Source organism: Chrysochloris asiatica, unplaced genomic scaffold (genome assembly GCF_000296735.1).
Source record: "Chrysochloris asiatica unplaced genomic scaffold, ChrAsi1.0 scaffold00205, whole genome shotgun sequence".
Classification (NCBI taxonomy): Eukaryota; Metazoa; Chordata; class Mammalia; order Afrosoricida; family Chrysochloridae; genus Chrysochloris; species Chrysochloris asiatica.
The window spans coordinates 4924964-4934389 of record NW_006408723.1 but is presented as its reverse complement, the minus strand read 5'-3'; positions in this window follow the sequence as shown (position 1 = coordinate 4934389).

Below are 9426 nucleotides of genomic sequence, written 5' to 3'. Positions count from 1 at the left end.
TTCAGTTTTCATCTATTCGCCTTTATTGCCTTGGTCTTCTTATTGTTGATTTCTAGTTTTATAGCATTGTGGTCTGAGAAGATGCTCTGTAGAATTTTGATGTTTGTAAATTTATGGAGGCTTGCTTTGTGAACTAGCACATGGTCAATTCTCTAAAATGTTCCATGCGCACTGGCCAAGAATGTGTATTGTGCTGTTGTTGAATTGAATGCTCTGTATACATCTATGAGGTCAAGTTGGTTGATTGTGTTTTTTAGATCCTCTCTAACATTGTCGAGTTTCTTTGTGGTTGTTCTGTCCCTTTTTGAGAGTGGTGTGTTAAAATCTCTCACTATAGTTGTAGATTTATCTATTTCTTTCTTCAATCCCAGTAAGGTTTGCTTCATGCATCTTAGTGCTCTTTCATTGGGAGCGTATATATTTATTATGGTTATGTCGTCTTGCTCAACTGACCTTTTGATCATAAGATAGTGTCCTTCTTTGTCTCTTATGCTGGTTTCTATCTTAATGTTTACTTTGTCAGAGATTAGTATTGCCACTCCTGGTTGTTTATTGTTGCAGTTAGCTTGGTATATATTTTTTCCATTTTTTAACTTTTAGTCTATTTTTGTCTTTGTGTGTGAAGTGTGTCTCTTGCAGGAAGCATATTGAAGGGATTTGGTTTCTTATCCATTCTGCCACTCTGTGTCTCTTCACTGGTGCATTCAATCTATTGACATTCAATTTAGTTATCAATAGATATGAATTTATTGCTGCCACTATGTTACTTTTCTGGTGGTGCTGTTCATTCTTTTGTTCTGCATTCCTTCTTGTGTTGGGTTTGAGTTTTTTGTGCTATTTCTTCTTGGTTTATTTTTAGTTTTCATGTTAGCTTGTTCGGCTTGGAAATTCATTTTTATGATAAGTTGTGAAGTATTAATTTTCTTTGAGGTTACCTTATAGTCTACTAACTTTTCTCTTCATTTAAGATAATCCATTATATCCTGTAATTTGCCTGGCATCCTCACCACCTGGGTCTCTGTTGCTACGTTTGTCCCTTCTTTGACATTGATATAATTTTGAGCTTCAGTTGACCTCCCAGCTCTTTTGAGTTTGTTGTTGTATTCTTGTCCTGTTCTGGACTCTGGTATCTGTTGACTGAGTTCCAGGTGGTGTTGCCACACCTGTCAACCTCTGTTGTCTATTCTTTTGTTTTTAGTCCACAGAACTCCCTTTAGGATGTTTTGAAGTGCTGGGTTGGTTTCAATAAAATCACATAGATTATGTTTATTGTGGAATGTCTTGATCACACCTTCATATTTGATTGCTAATTTTGCTGGATAGACGATTTTTGGTTGACAGGTTTTTTTCTTGTAGGGCTCTGTGTATGTCTCCCCAGTGTCTTCTTGCCTGCCTGGTTTGTTCTGAATAGTCAGAGCGTAATCTAATTTGCTTGCCTTTATAAGTGACATTTCTCTTCTCCCTGGCTGCTTTTAGTATTCTTTCCTTGTCTTTGATTTTGGAGAGCTTGATAATTATATGTCTTGGTGACTTTCTTTTGGGGTCTATTCTTCCTGGGGTATGTTCAGCTTCTTGAATGTTAATCTTCTCATCTTTCAAGATATCAGGGAAATTTTCTTCCAGAAGGTCTTCAACTATCTCCTTTGTGGACTTCTCTCATTCTTCCTGTTCCAGACTACCAATAATTCTTAAGTTGTTCCTCTTCATGTTATCCAGCATGAATTTTAGACTCTCTTCAGACTTCTTTATCCTTCTTTCAGCTTGTTCTTCCATCTTAGCAACATTGAGAGATTTGTCTTCCAGTTCACTAGTTCTGACTTCCATCTCTTCTATTCTGCTCTGTTCCCCTTTCAGCATAGTGTCCATTTCTAATATCTTATTATTGATCATCTGGACATCTTTTGGCAGGTTTTGAATTGTTTCCAATGCTGTATCAATTTTATTTGATTGCTCCTGTAGTACTCTCCTGTCTTCTTCCTTGTCTTCCTCCACCCCTATTCAGAACATCTGAATTTGTTTCCATATCATTCTTCTGAATTCTTACTCAGGCATATCCAAAACCTGCTGTTCCTCCTCTATATAACCTTCGTCTGTCTCCAGCTCATCTGCATCAGCTACTCTCTTTTGTTTTGGGGCATATTTTGATATTGATTGTTGTTTCTTATTTTTCATGACAGCTATGTGTTTGTTTGTTTTTAAGCTGTAGTGAATGTTTGTTGTTGTGCTTACTGGGTGTCTCCTCACGAATATGATCAGGAGATATGTTTGCCTTTTCACATGTAATGCTTAGCAGATCTTGTTGTGTCTTGTCTCAGTGGTGGAATATTATGGGGTATGCTTATAGCTTGGCTATATGGCCACGATTGCTGTCTCTTCTTGGGTAATGTAAGGAGTAAAAGCTCCCATCTCCAGGAAAGATATGTGATCAAAACGACCAAAAGCAGAATTTATATAAATGCATAGACAAAAATCACCTCTTTGGAACAGAAATGAAGCTATGGTCGACTGTTCTGAGCTACACCATCAGTATGTGTGCAATTAGAAGGCTCCAGCAGGGGGTTAGGGTGTCCACTCTCTCAGGCCCCTCATCTAGTCACTACAGTAGAGGTGCACAGGTAGGTACTGGGGTGTTTCTGAAGGTCAGTTAGGTATCTGCATGTGCCTAGCACAATTCTCGGGATGGTTGAGTCCTGTTATGCTGGGGTTTTACAGATTGCTTTTAATTGGTCCTGTGCAGGGAGCTCGGGCAGCACAGTGGCCACAGACTGCAAGGTCAGCTGCTCTAAACCACTAGCAGCACTGCAGGAAAAAGGTGAGATGCTTCGCTCTCGCTCAGACCCACAGCCCTGGAAATGCCACACTGGGTCATCTGGAGTCGGAACCTACTCCATGGTGCACTGAAGGGAGGGGTCCCACTGGTGAAACTTTTGGATCCGTGGCTCTGTGGGTGACGTCATAAGTTGCTGCCAATCTCTGTTTCTCTGTACAATGGGAAAACTGTTCCACCTGATGTTGGACTGAGCAGTGAAGGTGGGACAGGGAGAGAAAGAGGGAGAAATGTGTAGTCTCTCGTCTCTCTCTCGCTCTCTTTTTTTTGTAGATGCCTCTGCACCATTTTCAGCATGGTTTTCTGAGCCAGACTGGCTTTAGCCCTGCCCTCTAAACTCTGCCAAGGCGGGGTAGTCACCGAAAGAGTCCCATTTCCAGATTCCTAACTCACAGTATTTTCCTTAATATTATGATTTTTCACTTGTGAGTGCAGTAAACTGATGTCCTGGATCTTATGGTAGATCCAGAGCTCTGGAATTGTTCTATGAGCGCTTCCTTTGTGAGATTCCCCCTCCTTTCTCACCAGAGAGTAACCTACTTGGTTTTTGCTACTATAGCCCCAACCGGAAGTCATCACAAAGATTTTGGTATGTTGTGTTTTCATTCTCCTTTGTTTCTAGGAACTTTGCGAGTTAACGTTTAATTTCTTCTACTGCCCAGTCACTTTTCAGCAGGGTGTTATTCCGTTTCCATGTATTCAACTTTATTTCCTTGGTCTTCTAATTATTGATTTCTAGTTTTATGGCATTTTGTTCTGAAAAGATGCTTTGTAGTGTTTTAATGTTTTTAAATTTATGGAGTCTTCCTTTGTGACCTAACACATGGTCAATTCTGAAGAATGTTTCATTTGCAATGGAAAAGAATGTGTATTTTGCTGTTGTTGGGTTGACTACTCTACACATTTATGAGTTCAAGTTGGTTAATTATGCTGTTTAGTTCCTCTGTAACTTTATTGAGTTTCTTTCTGGTTGTTCTGTCCCTTTTCAAAAGTGGCGTATTAAAATCTCCCACTATAATTGTAGATTTATCTAGTTTTTTCTCCAATTCTAGTCGGATTTTCTTTATATATCTTGGTGCTCTTTCATTAGGAGAGTAGATATTTATTATGGTTATGTCATCTAGCTAAATTTACCTTTTAATCATGAGATAATATTCTTCTTTATCTCTTATGGTGGTTTTTGCCTTAAAATTTATTTTATCAGAGATTAGTATTGCCACTCCTACTTGTTTTTTATTTTCATTAGTTTGATTTTTTTTTTCCATCTTTTAACCTTTAGTTTGTTTTTTTCCTTTGTAAGATGTGTCTCTTGCAGGAAGCATATTGAAGAGTCTTGTTTTCTTATCCATTGTGCCACTCTCTGTCTCTTCACTAGTGCATTTAATCCATTGGCCTTCAGTGTAATTACCTATAGGTATGAAATAATTGGTATCACTATGTTAATTTTTTGTGGTGCTGTTCATTTCTTTGTTCTGTATGCCTTCTTGTGCTGAGTTCATGTTTTTTTGGGTATTTCTTGCCAGTTTCTTCTTAGTTTTAATGTTCCCTTGTTCTGCTTGTATCTCTGTTTTCATTGTAAGTTGTAAAGTATTGATTTCTTTGGGTTTATCCTATCGTCTATCAACTTTCCCCTGAATTTAAGACATTCTATTGTTTTCTGCAAACTACCTGAGCTCCTGACCACCTGGATCTCTGTTCCCATGTTTTTCCCTTCTTTGACATTGTTGATAATTTGATTTTTGATTGGCCTTGCAGGTCTTCTGAATTCATTGTTGTAATTTTGTTCTGTTCTGAACTCTGCTATCTATCGACTGAGTTCCATATGGTGTTGTCACATCTGTCAATTTCTGGTTGTTGTCTGTTCTTGCTGGTTTTCATTCCAAAGAACTCCCTTTAAGATGTTTTGAAACATTGGCTTGGCTTTGACAAAATTTCTTAGCTTCTGTTTATTTTAAAATGTTTTGATTGCATCGTTGTATTTGATTGACAGTTTTGCTGGATAGACGATTCTTGGTTGGCAGGTTTTTTTTCTTTCTAGTGTTTTATATATGTCTCCCATTGCCATCTTGCCTGCATGGTGTCTGCTGAGAAGTCACTACTTAATCTGATTTGCTTGCCTTTGTAGGTAACACTTCTCTTTTCCTTGGCTGCTTTTAGGAATCTCTCCTTGTCTTTGATTTTGGAGAGCTTGTTTATGATAAGTCTTGGTGATTTTTTTTTCGGGTCTATCCTTCCTGGGGTTCGTTCAGCTTCTTGAATGTTATTCTCTCATCCTTAAAGATGTTAGGGGAAGTTGTCTTCCAGAACATCCTCAACTATCTCCTCTGTAGACTTCTGAGATTCATCCTGTTTGGAATACCAGTCATTCTTAAATTATTCCTCTTCATATTATCCTGCTTGAATATTAGATTCTTTTCAGAATTTTGTATCCTTTTTTCTTCTTGTTCTATCTTATCAATATTGAGAGATTTGTCTTCCAGTTTGCTGGTTCTGGCTTCCATCTTTTCAACTCTACTCCTTTGCCCTTTCAGTGTGTTGTCCATTTCTGATATTTTATTATTAGTCATCTGGACCTTTTTTGCAGGTTTTGAATTTTTGCAGGTTTCCAATGCTATATCTATCTTGTTTGATTGCTCCTGTAGCACTTTCCTAACTTCTTCCTTATTTTCCTTGACCTCTCTGTGGTGCTTTCAAATTTGTCTCCATATCAATCTTTTGAATTCATTCTCTGACAGATACAAAGCCTGCCCTTTTTCTAATGGAGAATTTATGTCTGCCTCCACATCAATTGTGTCAGTTACTCTTTTATGGTTTTGGACATGTGCTGAGATCTTTTGTTGCTTTATCTTGGACATTTTCAGTAGTTAGGTGGGTTTTTAGTGATTAAATGAATGTATGTTGCTGTGTTGTTAAACTTACTGAGTGTCTCTTGGTGGATGTGATCTGGATGTAGGCTTCCATTTTCACATGTAATGCCTGGCAGCTCGTATTGGCTTTTGTCCAGATGGTGAGATATTATGCAGTATGCTTGTAGCTTGACTACATGGACATGATTGCTGTCTCTTCTTGGGTGAGGTAGAGGGAGAAAGCTCCCACCCCCAGGAAAAAAGTAAGACCAAAAGGACCAAAAACCAGAAGCAATGTAAAAGCAGAGACAAAAACAACCACTCAAAAGCAAGAATAGAAGCGTAGCTGACTCTCCAGTAGCCTTTGCTACACAGGTCAGTGAGAGTGCACTGTACAAAACTCCAGTGGTGGGTGGGGGTGTCCACTCACTCAGGCCCCTCCTCTAGTCACCGCCATGGAAGTATGCAAATAGATATTGAGAAATGAATGAAAGAAAGATTATCCCCTATTTTATCTCTGAAGGCCAAGTAGGTATCTGCTTCTGCACAGCATAATTCTCAAAATAGCTGCACACTTGTATAAAATAGTTGGTGTTGGCTCTTGCCTCTTATATTGAGGTTTTACAAGTTGTACATACATTTTGGATATATGGCCAGGCCTGCTATTTTTCTTGCTAAGTAAGTTAGGTATAAATGGCTTTTCAACTTGAGGGCTGGGCCCCAGAGATAGACATTATAAGAAGCCACCAAAGGATCAGTCTATGGGACCAATGGGTATCCTCCCAGGGGTCTCCTCCCTTTTGGGGGTGCCATGGTAAAACTGTGGGCATAATGCTGGACCCTTTTAGGGGTGCTCGCCTGCCCATCTTAAGGTGTCTGGGCTGGGCAATGAGAGAGCAAAAGGGGAGGAGGATGGAAAGGTATATAGTCTGTCACACCTCTTTTTCCAGAAGCTCTGCTTTTTTGCCCTGTGTTACACACTGTGCCAGTCTGGCTGTGGTCCCATCCTCTTATTTCTGCCCAGACCAAAGGGTCACTGGGAGTGTCCCATGTCCTATGTCTGGAACAGTTAAGCAATCGCTGTATTTTGCTTTTCACAATCAGATTTCTTCACCAGTGGGCACAGGAACTTTTGGTGCGCGACACCAATTGTACAAGATCCAAAACTCTGGGACTGTTCTGGGAAGCACCTTATCTAATTTATCCATACTTCCACTGAGGAACCTCCCCTACATGTCTCTGCTTCACCTGCCACCAAACTGGAAGTCTCCTTTTCATTGTTTTGATTCAAGGATTTCTAATTCAATTTTTAAATTGTTCTCTATTAATCAATATTTTAAAGTGAGAATGTGACCCATTTTGCATGTATTTGTTTATTTTCCCTTGATCTTCCTGCTGTTGTTTTCTAATTTTACAGCATTAAGATAGGAGAAGGTGCTTTGCATTATTACAGTGTTTTTAAATTCATTGAAAATTGATTTGTGGCCTAAAACATTGTCTATTCTGGAGAATTTTCCATATGCAATGGAGAAGAATGTATATCAATATGTTACTGTGTGGATTGTTCTGTCAATGTACATGAGGTCAAGTTGCTTGATTATGTTGTTCTGATCTTCTGTATCTTTGCTGAGTTTCTTTCCAGTTATTCTGTCTTTCATCAGAAGTATTGCATTAAATTTCTAATTTTAATTTTTAATTAGAGTCCTAGTGTACCACTTTAAGATAAGCATTGGACTGGCACCCACAAGGTTGGTGTTTCAAACCCACCAGTTGCTCCTCAGAAAACCAGTGGCACATAATAAAAATAGCATTTTTGTGAAGTTGGCTATTTATCTTTTCAGTTCTTTTGAAATTTGATTCATGTATTTTGGGGATCTTTTATTAACTATAAAGATACTTATTATAACTATGTTCTGTTGTTGAATTAGCCCTTTAATAATCATATATATTTCTTTATTGTATATTTTGCTTGGTTTTGTATTACAGTCTATTTGATCAAAGATTAATGTTGTTACTATTTTTTATTTTCAGTTGCTCTGCTTTCCATCTTTTTATTTTTAGCTTTTTTTTAACTTTTGTGTCTAAGGTGTGCCTCTTGTTGACAACATATCGATGTGCCACACTTTCTTATTCATTCTTCTATTTTTTTTTTTTTTTTTTTTGCGTGGACTGGTGCATTGTAATTATTGGTAGGTATGAATGTACACCAACACTCGTCTGTCAGTTTGTCATACTGTGGTGGCTTGTGAGTTGCTGTGACTCTGAAAACTATGCCACCAGTATTTTAAATACAGCAGAGGCCACCTATGGTAGACAGGTTCCAAATGAGCTTCCAAACGAAGACAGACTGGGAAGGAGTGATGAACTACTTCCGAATATTTAGTCACTGAAAACTTTATGAATAGCAGAGAAACACTGTATGATATAGTGCGAGAAAATGAGCCACTCAGGTTGAAAGACACTCTAAATGTGACTGGGGAAGAGCTGCCTCCTCAAAGGAGAGTTGACCGTCATGACACCAATGGAGTAAAGCACATGGGAGAAAAGCCCACAGGACTTCCATTTGCTGATGGGGCACAATTCAAAATGAAGAGAAACAGCTGTAAACAGTCATTGGAAATTGGAAAATGGAATGTGAGAAGTATGAATCTGGGAAAATTGGAAGTTGTCAAATATGAAATGGAATGCATAAACATCGATATCTTAGGCATTAGTGAGCTGAAATGCACTGGTATTGGCCACTTTGAATCTGATGACCACGTGGTTTACTATGTCAGAAATGACAAATTGAAGAGGAATGGTGCTGCATTCATTGACAAAAAGAACATATGCAGATTAGTCATGAGGTCCAATGATGTCTGTGATAGGATAATATCCATGCATCTGCAAGGAGCTCTGGTAGCATAGTGGTTACAAATCGGGCTGCGAACATTAAGGTCAGCAGTTCAAAACAACCAGCCCATCTGCAGGAGAAAGATGAGGCTTTCTGCTCCTGTAAAGATTTACATCCTCAGAAACAGGGTCGCTATGAGTCGAAACCGACTCCACAGCACACAACAACAACAACAGGGAAGCCAAGTTAATACCACTGTTATTCAAATGTATGCACCAAACACTAAAGCCAGTGAGGTTGAAATGGAAGAATACTACCAACTTCTTCAATCTGAAATTGATCAAACATGCAATCATGATGTATTGAGCATTACTGGTGATTGGAATGCAAAGGTTGGGAGCTAAGAGTAAGGATCAGTAGTTGGAAAATATGGCCATGGTGATAGAAATGATACTGGAGAACGCATGATAGAATTCTGCAAAATCAATGATTTGATCATTTCAAATACCTTCTTTAAACAGCATAAGAGACAACTATACACATGTACCTTGCCAGATGGAATACATACAAATCAAATTGACTACATCTGTGGAAAGAGAAGATGGAAAACCTCCATATCATCGGTCAAAACAAGGCCAGGGGCAGACTGTGGAACAGACCATCAATTACGTACATTCAAATTCAAACTGAAGCTGAAGAAAATGAAAACAAGTCCATGAGAGTCAAAATATGACCTTGAATATATCCCACCCAAATTTAAAGATCATATGAAGAACAGATTTGATACATTAAACACTAAAGACAGAAGACCAGAAGAGTTGTGGGATGACATCAAGAACATCACACATGTAGAAAGCAAAAAGTCATTAAGGAGAAAAGAAAGAAGGAAAAGGTCAAAATGGATGTCAGAAGAGACACTG